This window comes from Gopherus flavomarginatus, chromosome 16 (assembly GCF_025201925.1).
Source record: "Gopherus flavomarginatus isolate rGopFla2 chromosome 16, rGopFla2.mat.asm, whole genome shotgun sequence".
In the NCBI taxonomy this organism is placed as follows: Eukaryota; Metazoa; Chordata; order Testudines; family Testudinidae; genus Gopherus; species Gopherus flavomarginatus.
The window spans coordinates 2,090,149-2,102,845 of NC_066632.1; the positions used below are offsets into that span (position 1 = coordinate 2,090,149).

General features: G+C 60.1%; 1 protein-coding gene across 1 annotated transcript in view; it reads left to right on the forward strand.

Annotated features, from left to right (window-relative positions):
* LDLR (low density lipoprotein receptor) overlaps positions 1 to 12,697 on the forward strand; it is an 85,374-nt gene that overhangs the window by 25,885 nt on the left and 46,792 nt on the right. The gene's annotated exons all lie outside the window — the stretch shown is intronic.

The window sequence follows — 12,697 nt, forward strand, 5'->3', positions numbered from 1 at the left end:
TTAGCTGCTCACTAGTAGGGAAAGGAGTAGAGTGAGGTATTGGAGGGGTAGGGGAGCTGCTGTTAAGAGTGGCTTCTTTCTCCAGGAAGCAGCCCCTAGGGCCCCCTGTCCTGCCCCTCTCTGTCACAGGTCCCTCTGTGCCCTGCAAGCCTTAGGAGGAAGGGGTTTCTTTGGGTTTGCAAGCTTCCCCTGTAGCTGAACTGCTGTTAACATTAACTCTAGCAATAGTGGGTGCCCTGCTGTAGACAGGCCTCTGGCGTTCCCAATGCTTTTCTCTACGCCAGCTTGGAACAGGTTTTGCTGTCCCTGCCAGTGCCTGGGCTTCCCCTGTACAGCGGAGAGTTTTGAACCGGTGACCTCGGGGGGCTGCCTTCTGCAGGATCAGCAAGGCACTGAGCTGGGGTAGGAAGCAAACGCAAAGCTGGTAAAGGGCTTACCGCTCCTGGGCATTCGGCTGGTGCAAAAATCCTAGGGCTCTCGACCCAGCTCCTACTGACGCCAGGGGAAGCTAGAGCCCATGTGCTGTTGCAGCGCTGGTTCTAGACTAGCAGGTTCTTGGGGCTGGGGATTCTGGCCCGGGTGAGGAGTGTTTAACCAGCTGTTCTCCCCCCCCCCCCTTTCAGTTCAGGCACTTTCTGCTGCAAATCCCCCATGCAGGGCCTGCTTCCCCCTCCTGCCTGGGAGCTGCGGGAGGGCACTGAGCTGAGGCTTAGGCAGAGCCCCTGGGGGTACTTGGGCCGGTCTCGCACTGGGCTCTGCAGGAGGGGAGATGTCTCAAGGTCCCGGTCTTCAAGCAGGGCCCAAGTCACTGCTGTGTGATTGCCTCGGGGGGCTTTCAGGGCCGGCTGCATCCAAGGTGCCTGGGTTTGGGTCACACTTCGCGGGCTGGAGAGAGAAGGAATCTGCTCGGAGGGAGGTGCCCTGGCCTGGCCTGGCCTCAGCTGTGTTAAAACCCTGCCTTAGACCCACCCCCTCCCTTCCAGACAGCACTGACTGAATAAAACTTTAAATGTCCCAAACCAGCCCCTGATTTCTTTCCTCTTCATTGTGCTGATGTTCCCATTGGCCTGGGCTGGGGGAGGGGGGTTGAGGAGCTCAAGGAGGGTCCCAAAAATATCTCCCTGGCAGTTCTGTGGAATGAGCCTGAATGTTCCCTATCACTGTTAACCACAGTGCTTTCCACAGGGCCAGCCCCAGTTTGCAGATGGGGAAACTGAGGCACAGAGGAGGGGGAGGAATTTACTTGTCCAAGGTCACCTTGCAGGCTGGCGGTAGCTCTGCTGAATCAACAGTGTTTCGGTTGAAGCCGCTTGGGCGCAATGAAGCTGCTTCGCTTTCTGTCTCCAGGGATGAGTTGGGTTAACATGTGGGAGAGCTGCAGTTTGATGTAGATTTGCTGCTGGGGGAGGCGAGGGGGCAATTAGACTCTGCGTTGCTGTTGTGCAAATATCTTCTGCAAATCATTCTATATGCGAGTTTGTAAAGGGCAGCTGTTACCCTCACGGCATTGCGGTGCAAACATAACTGCATCTGCTGGCAGCCTGCAGCGTGTAACAGCTTTCTGCTTGAGAATCCCCAACACTACCCCACAAATCCAAAACCAGCGCAAGACAAAGCAGGCTGCTCTCTCTGGCAGAGGTGCACAATTTTCCCCACCTTATGCTAGGCTGGGACACAGATCGCAGTGTTTCCTACTATGTCTCCCTGCCACCAGCACCAGGAAACCCCTGAGACATATGGTATCAGCCTGCAATTTTAACACGCTTTGCCCTAGCCCAGGCTCCAGGTGCCTGCTTGTCTCTCCCTGCTGCCAGAGAGGGAAGCATATAAATAAAGCTTGAACTTTGTGCCAGTGGGCACTGGGCCATCTGGGCATTGCTCCCTGCCCGCCTGCCTACGCCACAGGGCAGGGGACAAGGACGCTCACCAGCCATCGCTCCCACTGGGGCTTGTCCATGAGCCCGGCCAGCTGTGTTTGAAGAGCAAGAGCTGCAGGGGACACCAGAGCTGGCCTCATAGCTCGCCCACACCTCTGAAAGGGCCTCGGGATTTGTCAGCAGAAACAGCTGGGGAGCGCGATTTGGGAGCTGGGTGTCAGGACTCCTGGGTTCTATCCCAGCTCTCAGAGGGCAGTGGGGTGCAGTGCTCAGAGCAGGCTGTCGGGACTAGATCCATGAGTGATGGTCTGGGAGTTTGGGTTGGGCACGGGCAGGGTTATTCACAGCACTGATACCCATGAATGTCAGACCCCCACCCCTGAGCCTGAGACTGGCTGACAAATGCAGACTTGTTTGAGAGCGTGTGTGTGTGTGTGTGTGTGTGTGTGAGAGAGAGAGGCTCTTTTCCCCACAACCAAGAGGGTGAGAAATCGATTCATTGTTTTAAATTAAAACCTGCAAGTCTCCCTGTGCTGTTCTGGGGTGCACCCAGGCTGTCACCCCCTGCCCCGTACCCCTGAGTGCCTTCCCAGACCATGCCACTGGCCACGACAAGCCTGGGTACTGTGCAGCCCTAGGACGAGGCGTTGTGGGGTCCTGGAGCCTGGCTTTCCACTGGCTTCCCCCAGCCTCGGTTACCTGGGCTAGCGCCTCCTCACCCCAGCCCCAAGCTGTGTGTGTGGGATAGGCCAGCCCTGGCCAGGACCACTCAGCCGGATGGTCACCTTCATTGCCCCTTTAAGGCATCGCTAGTCAACAGTTTGTTCAACCAGCTGTTCACAAGGAGAGTGAAACTAACCCCGGCTAGTAACAAGAGGAGCCAGGAGTTTGCATGAATTCCCGGTTCCAAGGTGACGACAGATGCAGCGAAACATCTCAACCTAGCAAGTGGGGGCCTAGGCTTTGCTCATGGTCGCATCCCCTCAGCCCTGCTCGCCCAAAACCCCTGGGGCCTTGGGCTCCATAGGTGAAAGGGAGTCTCCGCAGGGCCACCCGGAGCAGGGGGGGAAAGTGGGGCAATTTGCCCCAGGCCTTGCAGGGGCCCCCATGAGAATATAGCATTCTATAGTGTTGCAACTTTTTTTTATGGAAGGGGCCCCCAAAATTGCTTTGTCCCAGGCCCCCTGAATCCTCTGGGCAGCCCTGGTCCTTGGCCCCTGTCTTTTATAGTCCTGTGAGCTGTGGGTGGCTTCTGCAGGGTCCCCGCGTTGAGTCGAGCTGTGACAAAGGCAAAGGGACGGCGGCTCCGGGCTCTTCAAATGCAAATTGCTCTGAATCCTGCCAGCGCCTCCCCAGCCACCTTGAGGCCCCTGTTTAATGCCACCGCCCATGTTTAGGCCAAGCCTGTTCGATGCCATTTGCCAGGGCAGCACTGCCGGGTTTTTGAGCAGATGCTAACAGAGTCATACAGGGAGCTGCTGAATTTACCCATCATAGGGCCCCGGACATTTCGCCATCCGGGTAGCGACCGGCAGGGTTGTTAGTTTTCAAACGAGCCCTCACAAGGCAGGTTGTGCGTGAAGACTATTGCAATAGTGGGTAGGGGTCAATTGGGCCGAGGGGGGGGGGACAAGGGGTTTGGTCACACTAACATAACTTGACTCCAGGAGCTGGGGCTTTAGGAAAGCCAGGAAATAGTGCAAGACTTGATGTACAGGCAATCAAACTGGTGGCACTGCATCCCCTGCCAAAGCTGGGGCAGAACCCAAGAGTCCTGGCACCCAGCCCACTGCTCTGTTAGTTCAGTGCTGGTAAATCCCAGCGGTTCCAGTTAACACTAGGCCCAGGGAGGGCAGCCTGTGTCCAGGTAGAGGGCTAGAGATGTGTATGAATGGCACGAGGGCACCCCCTAGCGGTGGGAGCCAGGGTAGCCCTGCTTTCCACCAAGGCAGCTAGCCAGTGACCCGGTCGGGGGGGGCAGGGTCTAGTGGTTAGAGTAGGAGAGGGCTGAGAGTCAGGACTTATGGGCTCTAGCCCTAACTCAGGATCTACTGTTTAGAACAATGTGATCGTGAAACAGTTGCTATACCACTCTGTGCCTCAGTTTCCCCCTCCAGCAATGAAGCTGAGCCCAATGCCCCCCCCACCCCTTCAGGTGATTTGTGAGCTTCCTGCTAAGGCCTCCCCAGTGACTTTCTTTGACACACAGACATCTAAGGCTTCTGGCCCTTCGCCCTCACCCCAGGGGCTCCCTGCTGCTGCGGGACGTGCTGCCCCAGCTGGGGACGCTTGGCCTGGAGCAGAGGGTTGGGGGGAGTCCAGTCCTGGCCAGCTCCTAGCAGCCTGTGTGCCCAGTCCCAGGGGCTCCCCTCCGGGGGCAGGGGCTTGTGGCTGGCTTTGAGTGTAGCTGGCCCGGGGGAGGGAGGGAATGGGCCTGGGGTATAGTTGAGGAATTCGCCCCCTCCCTGCATGCTGTGAACACGCCAGGGCCCAGGGGGAGGCCTCCAGAACAGGGGCTGCTTCTGGGCAGGTGGGACATCAGCGCTGTGGGGCTGGGACTCTGGGCTTCAGCCACTGTGGGGGCAGGATTCGGGGCTTTACCCCACTGGGGCTGGGGGGCTTCTGCCTCACAGGGTGCTGGGGCTCAGGGCACCAGGTGTCCGGCTTCAGTCCCATTGCGGGGGGGGAGAGGGATTTGGGGTTCCCAGCTGCGGGGCCCTGTGGACCCTGAAAATGAGTTTGCAGCCCCCCCCTCAGGGTGCTGTGGCCCGTTGGTTGAGAACCACAGGTACAGATGTGAGGAGCGCAGAGGGACTGGGCACATACGCTGGCTCCCTTGCGTGCTAGTTTGGGGTGGGCAGATTGGGGGGACAGACCTGATTGTCTGGGGCGCTGGGGCTCCACAGAGGGGGTGGAAGGATCGGGGGGCAGAGGTGGCTTTCTGGGGCGCTCGGTCAGCACGGAGTGGGTGGATCGGGGGGGGGAGGCGGCTTTCTGGGGCGCTCAGTTGGCACAGAGTGGGTGGAAGGATCGGGGGGGCAGCTTTCTAGGGCGCTCGGTCAGCACGGAGTGGGTGGATCGGGGGGGAGGCGGCTTTCTGGGGGCGCTCGGTCGGCACGGAGGGGGTGGAAGGATTGGGGGGCAGAGGCGGCTTTCTGGGGCACTCGGTCGGCACGGAGGGGGTGTAAGGATTGGGGGGCAGAGGCGGCTTTCTGGGGCGCTCGGTTGGCACGGAGGGGGTGGAAGGATTGGGGGCAGAGGCGGCTTTCTGGGGTGCTGGGGCTCCACGGGGGGGGGAGGATCGGGGGGCAGAGCTGGCTCTTCCACAACTACCTGGATGAGGAGACGGGGGGGGGGGAGGGGGCAGCCCTGCCCTGCTCTCCATGGGCCCCATCTCACAGAGACACAGCACAGCCCAGCCGCCCTGGATTGGTTGGGGGTCCCATGTGGCCCTGGGAATAGAAGAGGCCCTAGCTCCTCTGGGGTCCATGAGAGGTACAAGCCATGGGGCAGGCAGCAAGCAGTGCCAGGCCCCCCGCCCCCCCCCCCGCCGCGTAGGGCCACCCCTGACCCCCACCCAGGAGCACACTGCAGGCAAGGAGACCCAAGCGAAAACAAAGGCACCCACAAAGTCACCGCGGAGCTTCCCGGAGGCGCCCCCCCCCGGCGGCCGCCCCGCCACAGCCCACCCTGTGCATGGGGAGGGTGAGGAGCCAACCAGACAAACCCCACCCCCCAGCACTGCCCCATGCCCTCAATTGCCTCCGCTCTGGTTCCTCCCACTCCAGCCCCCCCCACTCGAGGGGCCCCTGCCCCCAGGGCCCCCCTGCCCCTTCCAGCAGCTGCCCGATGAGCGAATCCAAGTTTCGTGTCTCCCTTCAAAGCCCGGCTGGGGGGGGGTTTAGTGTCTGCGCATTAATGCAATTGGCTTTGCGCTACCCCAGCTCAGTGGTGGGTCAGGCACTGCCTGCCATGCGGGGGCTACAAGGTGCTGTGTTTGCTGGGGGCAGCGGGCTAGGCCTGGGCTAGCTGGGGGGGGACAGTTAGTTAAGAGTGAGGGGCACTGGGGGGGGGAAGAGCTTGGGGGTGTGTGTGATGGAGTAGGGGCTGTCTGTGTGGGGAGTGGGAGAGCAGGGGAGGACTTTAGGGGAAGCAGTTTGAGTTTGGGCTTGGGGCTGGGTGGGTGGAATTCAGGGTATCCTAGCTAGGATCCAAGCACCCTGAAAGCCCAGAAGGACTCGATGGAGGGGTCCTGACTGTGCCTGCAAGCTCTGCTGTAACCTGTGTTCCTGTTGTCCAATAAACCTTCTGTTTTACTGGCTGGCTAAGAGTCACTGTGGGTCCCAGGAAGAGGGGTGCAGGGCCGGACTCCCCCACACTCCGTGACAACTGGTGGCAGCGGCGGGAGATACTGCACCCCGTGGACGGCACTTCCTGCAGTAAGTGACTGGGGAGCAGTAAAACGAAGGGGTGGTTAACCCCTGGGAGTGTGTGCCCAGTGAGAAGGACTTTGCAGTAACAGGGTCCCCCGGGGGATTGCAGCGAGCAGTCCCAGGGGCGGAGGAGTCTGCAGCTCGACCCTGGCAGAGAGGTGGTGACCTCACGAAGGGCTGGTGCACTAGGGGTCCCCCTGGAAACCGTGGGGAGCGGCGAGCACCCCGGCCTGTGAGTGCCCAGCAGGAAGATGTATGCCAAGCGGCGCAAGTGTGACCTGGTGGAGCTGTGCAAGCAGAGGGGGCTGCGCCCAGGGAGGCTCAGCAAGGACCAGCTGATTGCCCAGCTGGAGGAGGGAGACCGCATGAATGAACGGAGCCCTGTCTCTGAGGGAAGCAGCCGGGCAGATGCAGCACAGGCACCAGGGTCTGTCCCCGCTGGGAGTGGTCAGCCGGCGGACGAGGGCTTCCCGAGACCCCCCCCTTCCTAGGCCTAGGGGAAGGGTGAGGAGGAGCCCAGTGTATACCGAGGGCACCGTGACACCCCCGGCCAGCAGGGGAGCATCACGGCGAAGCTCACCCCCCAGCAGGGGATCCTCCCAGCGAAGCTCACCCCCCAGCAGGGGATCCTCCCGGCGACGCTCGGCATCCGTGGAGCGGATGCGGCTGGAATATGAAAGGGAGCTGAGACGGGAGGAGCTCGAGTTAAAGAGGCAAGAGCTGGAGGAGAAGGCGAAACAGCGTGAACATGAGGAGAACCAGCGTAAACATGAGGAGAACCAGCGTAAACATGAGCGGGAGGAGAAGGAGAAACAGCGTAAACATGAGCTGGACCTGGCCCAGCTGAGGAGCAGTGGGGCCCCGGCTGCGGTGAGTGAGGGGGGACCCAAGCCTACAAAGAGCTTTGATAAGCACTTGCTGCCCCGGCGTAAGGAGCAGGAGGACATAGATACCTTCCTGACGGCCTTTGAGAATGCCTGCGAGCTGCACAGGGTTGACCCTGCAGACAGGATTGCAGTTCTCACCCCCTTACTGGACTCCACAGCCGTGGAGGTGTACAGCCGACTGAAAGGGGCGGAGGCAGGGGACTACGAACTGTTCAAACAGGCCCTGCTCCACGAGTTTGGGCTGACTCCTGAGATGTACCGGAAAAAGTTCCGGAGCCAGCGTAAAACCCGTGAGGTCACATACATACAACTGGTCAACCGGGCGCAGGGGTATGCCCGCAAGTGGACAGCTGGGGCCCAAACTAAAGAGGACCTGCTTGACCTATTCATACTGGAGCACCTGTACGAGCAGTGCCCGTCCGACCTGAGGCTGTGGTTGATGGACCAGAAGCCGGAGAACCCACAGCACGCAGGCCAGCTGGCCGACCAATTTGTGGACAGTCGGGCAGGGGATGGCAGGGAGGAGTCTCGAAGGAGCAGGCCTGCCTCAACGCAGAGAGAGAGTCATCATGGGACCTCCCAAAGGGGGCCTATGGAGAACCCTCCCAAAAGTGGAACATCAGGCGTCAGGTCCCTCCGACCCACTCAAGGGGATCCACGAGACATGGGCTGCTATCGCTGTGGCCAACGAGGTCACATACGGGCCCAGTGCCCCAAGCTCAGGGACAGACCAAGCAGACCCAACCCGCAGAGGGTGGACTGGGTAAAAACCCAATTGGAGGAGGGGCTACATTCCCAGGAAAGGGGGGTTGGCAACATACCACCTGTGAAGGAGGGAGGAGGTCCCCAGGTCAGCTCCTCTGGGGGGCTGGATGCTCCAGGCTCCTGGTTTTTGGTTTACCGGGTGGGCATGGGGCTGCCCCTCCGGAAAGAGTGCATTGTTTCCCTGGAGGTAGATGGGAGGGAGGTCACTGGGTACTGGGACACGGGCGCAGAGGTGACGCTGGCCAGGCCCGAGGTGATGGCCCCTGATCGGATGGTGCCCGACACCTACCTGACCCTGATGGGCATGGGTGGGACCCCAATCAAGGTGCCCGTGGCGAGAGTACATCTGAAGTGGGAGGCCAAGGAGGGCCCCAAGGACGTGGGGGTACACCCACATTTGCCCACGGACGTGTTAATGGGAGGGGACCTCGAGGACTGGCCTAGTAACACCCAGAGTGCCCTGGTTGTGACTCATAGTCAGAGTCGGCAAAGGGCACTGCACCCCAACAACGGGGAAGGTACTCGACCCGAGGTGCAGGACCCTAACCCAGGGGGCGGGGAACGCCCAGGGGCACGGTGCAGAGAGGCTGCGGCCTCAGACCCAGCCAACAAGAGAGAGCCGATCCCCATCCCTGTCCCAGCTGCTGAGTTCCAGGCCGAGTTGCAGAAAGATCCCTCCTTGCGGAAGCCCAGGGACCGGGCTGACCTTAGTGCGGTACAGACCATGAGGACAGGTTGCAAGGAGAGGTTCCTGTGGGAGAAGGGGTTCCTGTACCGAGAATGGGCTCCCTCAGGGGAAGTAGAGTCATGGGGGATCAGGAGGCAGCTGGTGGTCCCCCAGAAGTTTCGCCACAAGCTGCTGTACCTGGCCCATGACATCCCTCTCGCAGGGCACCAGGGAATCCGGCGCACCAGGCAGAGGCTGCTACAGAACTTTTACTGGCCTGGGGTCTTTACCCATGTCCGACAGTACTGCCAATCCTGTGACCCCTGCCAGAGGGTGGGGAAGGCCCGGGACAAGGGGAAAGCGGCTTTGAGGCCTTTATCCATCATAGAAGAACCTTTCCAGAAAGTGGCCATGGACATAGTGGGACCCCTCAGCAAGACGACCCAGTCAGGGAAGAAATACATCCTGGTGGTGGTGGATTTTGCCACTCGCTACCCCGAGGTGGTGGCCTTGTCCTCTGTCGAAGCTGACACAGTGGCAGATGCGCTGCTGACAATTTTCAGCTGGATGGGGTTCCCTAAGGAGGTCTTAACGGACCAGGGGTCCAACTTCATGTCGGCCCTGCTCCGGTCCTTATGGCAGAAATGTGGGGTCCAGCACAACTGGGCCTCAGCGTATCACCCCCAGTCCAACGGGCTGGTGGAAAGGTTCAACGGGACGCTGAAGATGATGCTAAAAACATTTATGAACCAGCACCCGCAGGATTGGGACAAGTACTTACCTCACCTGCTATTCGCGTACAGGGAGGTACCCCAGGAATCTACCGGGTTTTCACCTTTCGAACTGTTGTATGGAAGGAGGGTAAGGGGGCCCCTAGACCTGATGAGGGACGAATGGGAGAGGAAGGCCGCTCCCGAGGGAGAGTCAGTGGTGGAGTATGTCCTGACCTTCCGGGAAGGACTGGCCGAGCTCATGGGCCTGGTCAGGGAGAATCTGGCCCGAGCCCAGAGGAAGCAGAAGGTCTAGTATGACCGCACGACACGGGCCCGTGCCTTCGCCACCGGGGATCAGGTGATGGTTCTCATCCCCATGAGGAGAAACAAACTCCAGGCCGCCTGGGAAGGGCCCTTCAAGGTTATCAAGCAACTGAATGAGGTAAACTATATGGTGGAGCTGTCAAACCGGGCACATCACCGTCAGGTGTACCATGTGAACATGATGAAACCATACTATGACAGGGGGAATGTGGTGTTGGCCGTGTGTGGACATTGGGAGGGGCAGGGAGATGACCCCTTAGTGGATCTATTCCCTGGGACAAAAGCTGGTTCCCCCCTGGAGGCGATTCCCCTCTCTAATCAGCTGACCCTGGCCAAGCACGCTGAGATCAGGGGGATGCTGCATCTGTACCGACAGCTGTTTTCCAACCAGCCTGGACGCACTAATTTGACTGTCCACCGGGTGGAGACCGGGTCACATCCCCTATAAGATGCTCCCCTTTTCGGGTCACTGGTAAAACTGCTCAGGATCTTGAAAGAGAGGTCAGGGACATGCTGGCTTTGGGGGTGATCCAGCCGTCTTCCAGCCCTTGGGCCTCGCCAGTGGTGCTGGTCCCCAAGAAGGATGGGTCAATCTGGTTCTGTGTGAACTATCGAAAGCTCAATGTCATCACCGTATCTGATGCCTACCCCATGCCCAGGCCTGACGAGCTCCTAGACACACTGGGAGGTGCTCGGTACCTCACCACTATGGATCTTACAAAGGGCGACTGGCAAGTGCCGCTGGACGCAGATGCCAGGCTGAAATTGGCTTTTATCACCCCTCTGGGGCTCTACGAGTTTCGGACCCTGCCTTTCGGCCTCAAGGGAGCACCGGCCACCTTCCAGCGCCTGGTGGTTCAGCTACTGAGGGGGATGCAGAGTTTTGCCGTGGCGTATATTGATGACATCTGCGTCTTCAGCCAGACCTGGGAGGACCACATGTCCCAGGTTAAACAAGTCCTGGACCGACTCCGAAAGGCTGGGTTAACAGTAAAGGCTGAGAAGTGCAAGGTGGGGATGGCTGAAGTATCTACCTGGGCCATCGGGTGGGGAGTGGCTGCCTGAAGCCGGAAACCAGCCAAGGTGGAGGTGATCAGAGACTGGCCTGCTCCCCAAACCAAAAAAGCAGGTCCAGGCCTTATTGGGATGGCGGGGTACTATCGAAGGTTCGTGCCCCACTTCAGTGCCATAGCCGGCCCCATCACTGAACTGTGCAAAAAGGGGAAGCCAGACAAGGTGATCTGGACTGAGCAGTGCCAGGAGGCTTTCCGGGCGCTGAAGGAGGCTCTGGTTAGCGGCCTAGTTCTGGCAAACCCAGATTTTGACAAGCCCTTTATGGTGTTCACCGATGCCTCAGACACGGGACTGGGGGCGGTGTTAATGCAGGAGGATGAAAAGGGGGAGAGACACACCATCGTGTACCTGAGTAAGAAGCTGCTCCCCCGGGAACAAAGCTACGCGGCCATCGAGAAGGAATGCCTGGCCATGGTGTGGGCCCTTAAGAAGCTAGAGCCATATCTCTTTGGGCGACACTTCACCGTGTACACCGACCACTCTCCCCTGACCTGGCTGCACCAGATGAAAGGAGCCAACGCCAAGCTCCTGAGGTGGAGCCTGCTCCGGCAGGACTATGACATGGACGTGGTCCATGTGAAGGGAAGTGCCAACCTGACAGCGGATGCGTTGTCCCGGAGAGGGGGCCCTGAACTTCCCCAGGTCACTGGGCAGAGTGACCCCGCTCAGTTCAGTCTCGAAGGGGGGAGAGATGTGATGCAGTAGGGACTGTCTGTGTGGGGAGTGGGAGAGCAGGGGAGGACTTTAGGAGATGGACGATGCCAGAGCCTGTAACCTGAGCTAGGTAAGGGAGGGGAAAGGTCAACACCTTTGCCCGGGAAGGGGACAAAGGAAGGGAGTGGCAGGAGGGAAGCAGTTTGAGTTTGGGCTTGGGGCTGTGTGGGCGGAATTCAGGGTATCCTAGCTAGGATCTAAGCACCCTGAAAGCCCAGAAGGACTCGGTGGAGGGGTCCTGACTGTGCCTGCAAGCTCTGCTGTAACCTGTGTTCCTGTTGTCCAATAAACCTTCTGTTTTACTGGCTGGCTGAGAGTCACTGTGGGTCCCAGGAAGAGGGGTGCAGGGCTGGACTCCCCCACACTCCGTGACAGGGTGGGATCAGGAGAACTGGGGTGGGTGGATGGTAAGGAGCCCAAGGCCAGAACCTGCCATGTTTCGGCCTGGGACACGCCTGGCTTAGGCTGGGCCAGGTGAACACCCGGTGCCTGCATGTGGCCAGTGGCTACCGGTCCCAAGCATTAGCAGCTCCTGACGGCTTGCGCTGGCATGACCCCCGACCCCCACCCCCAGGACTTTGCCAGCAAAGCAAGGGCAGGCGCTGGGGCTTTTCTGGCCAGGGCTGGGCTGGGCATGGAGCCGGGCACCAGCCGCTCTGCCTGGACCAGGGAGATGTGCCAGCCTGAGCCAAAAGGCTGCAGCCCCCGGGCAGGGACAGAGCCAGGCTGTATTAGTGACATGCGCCCGGGCTGGCACCACCCGGACCAGCCCCACGATGCTCAGCTCCAGCAGCGACTTTATTTCAACCTGTGCCAGTAGGGGGCATCTGGCACCTCCTCCGCAGCAGCTGGTGGCTGGCAGAGGCCAGATACCGGGGTAGATGGGCCCCTGGGGTCTGGCCACTCCTTTGCTCTGACAGGCCATGCAGGAGGTTTGAGAAGAGAGCTTAAAAGCCGAGTGCTGGCTGGACAATAACGCGCCCCAGGTGAGGCTGCGATTTCATGGCTATACAGCCCCGTTAATAGTAGTTGTATTACAGTAGCAGTTAGACTGAGATTGTCCACACGGCACGCTGGGCACTGCCCAGACCTTGGCTGAGACCTGGGCCCCATTGCGCCAGGCGCTGCCCAGACCCCAACCAAGACCGGGACCCTGTCGTGCTGGGCGCTGCCCAGACCCCGACCGAGACTGGGGCCCCACCACGCCGGGCACTGCCCAGACCCCGGCCGAGAGCGGGGCCCC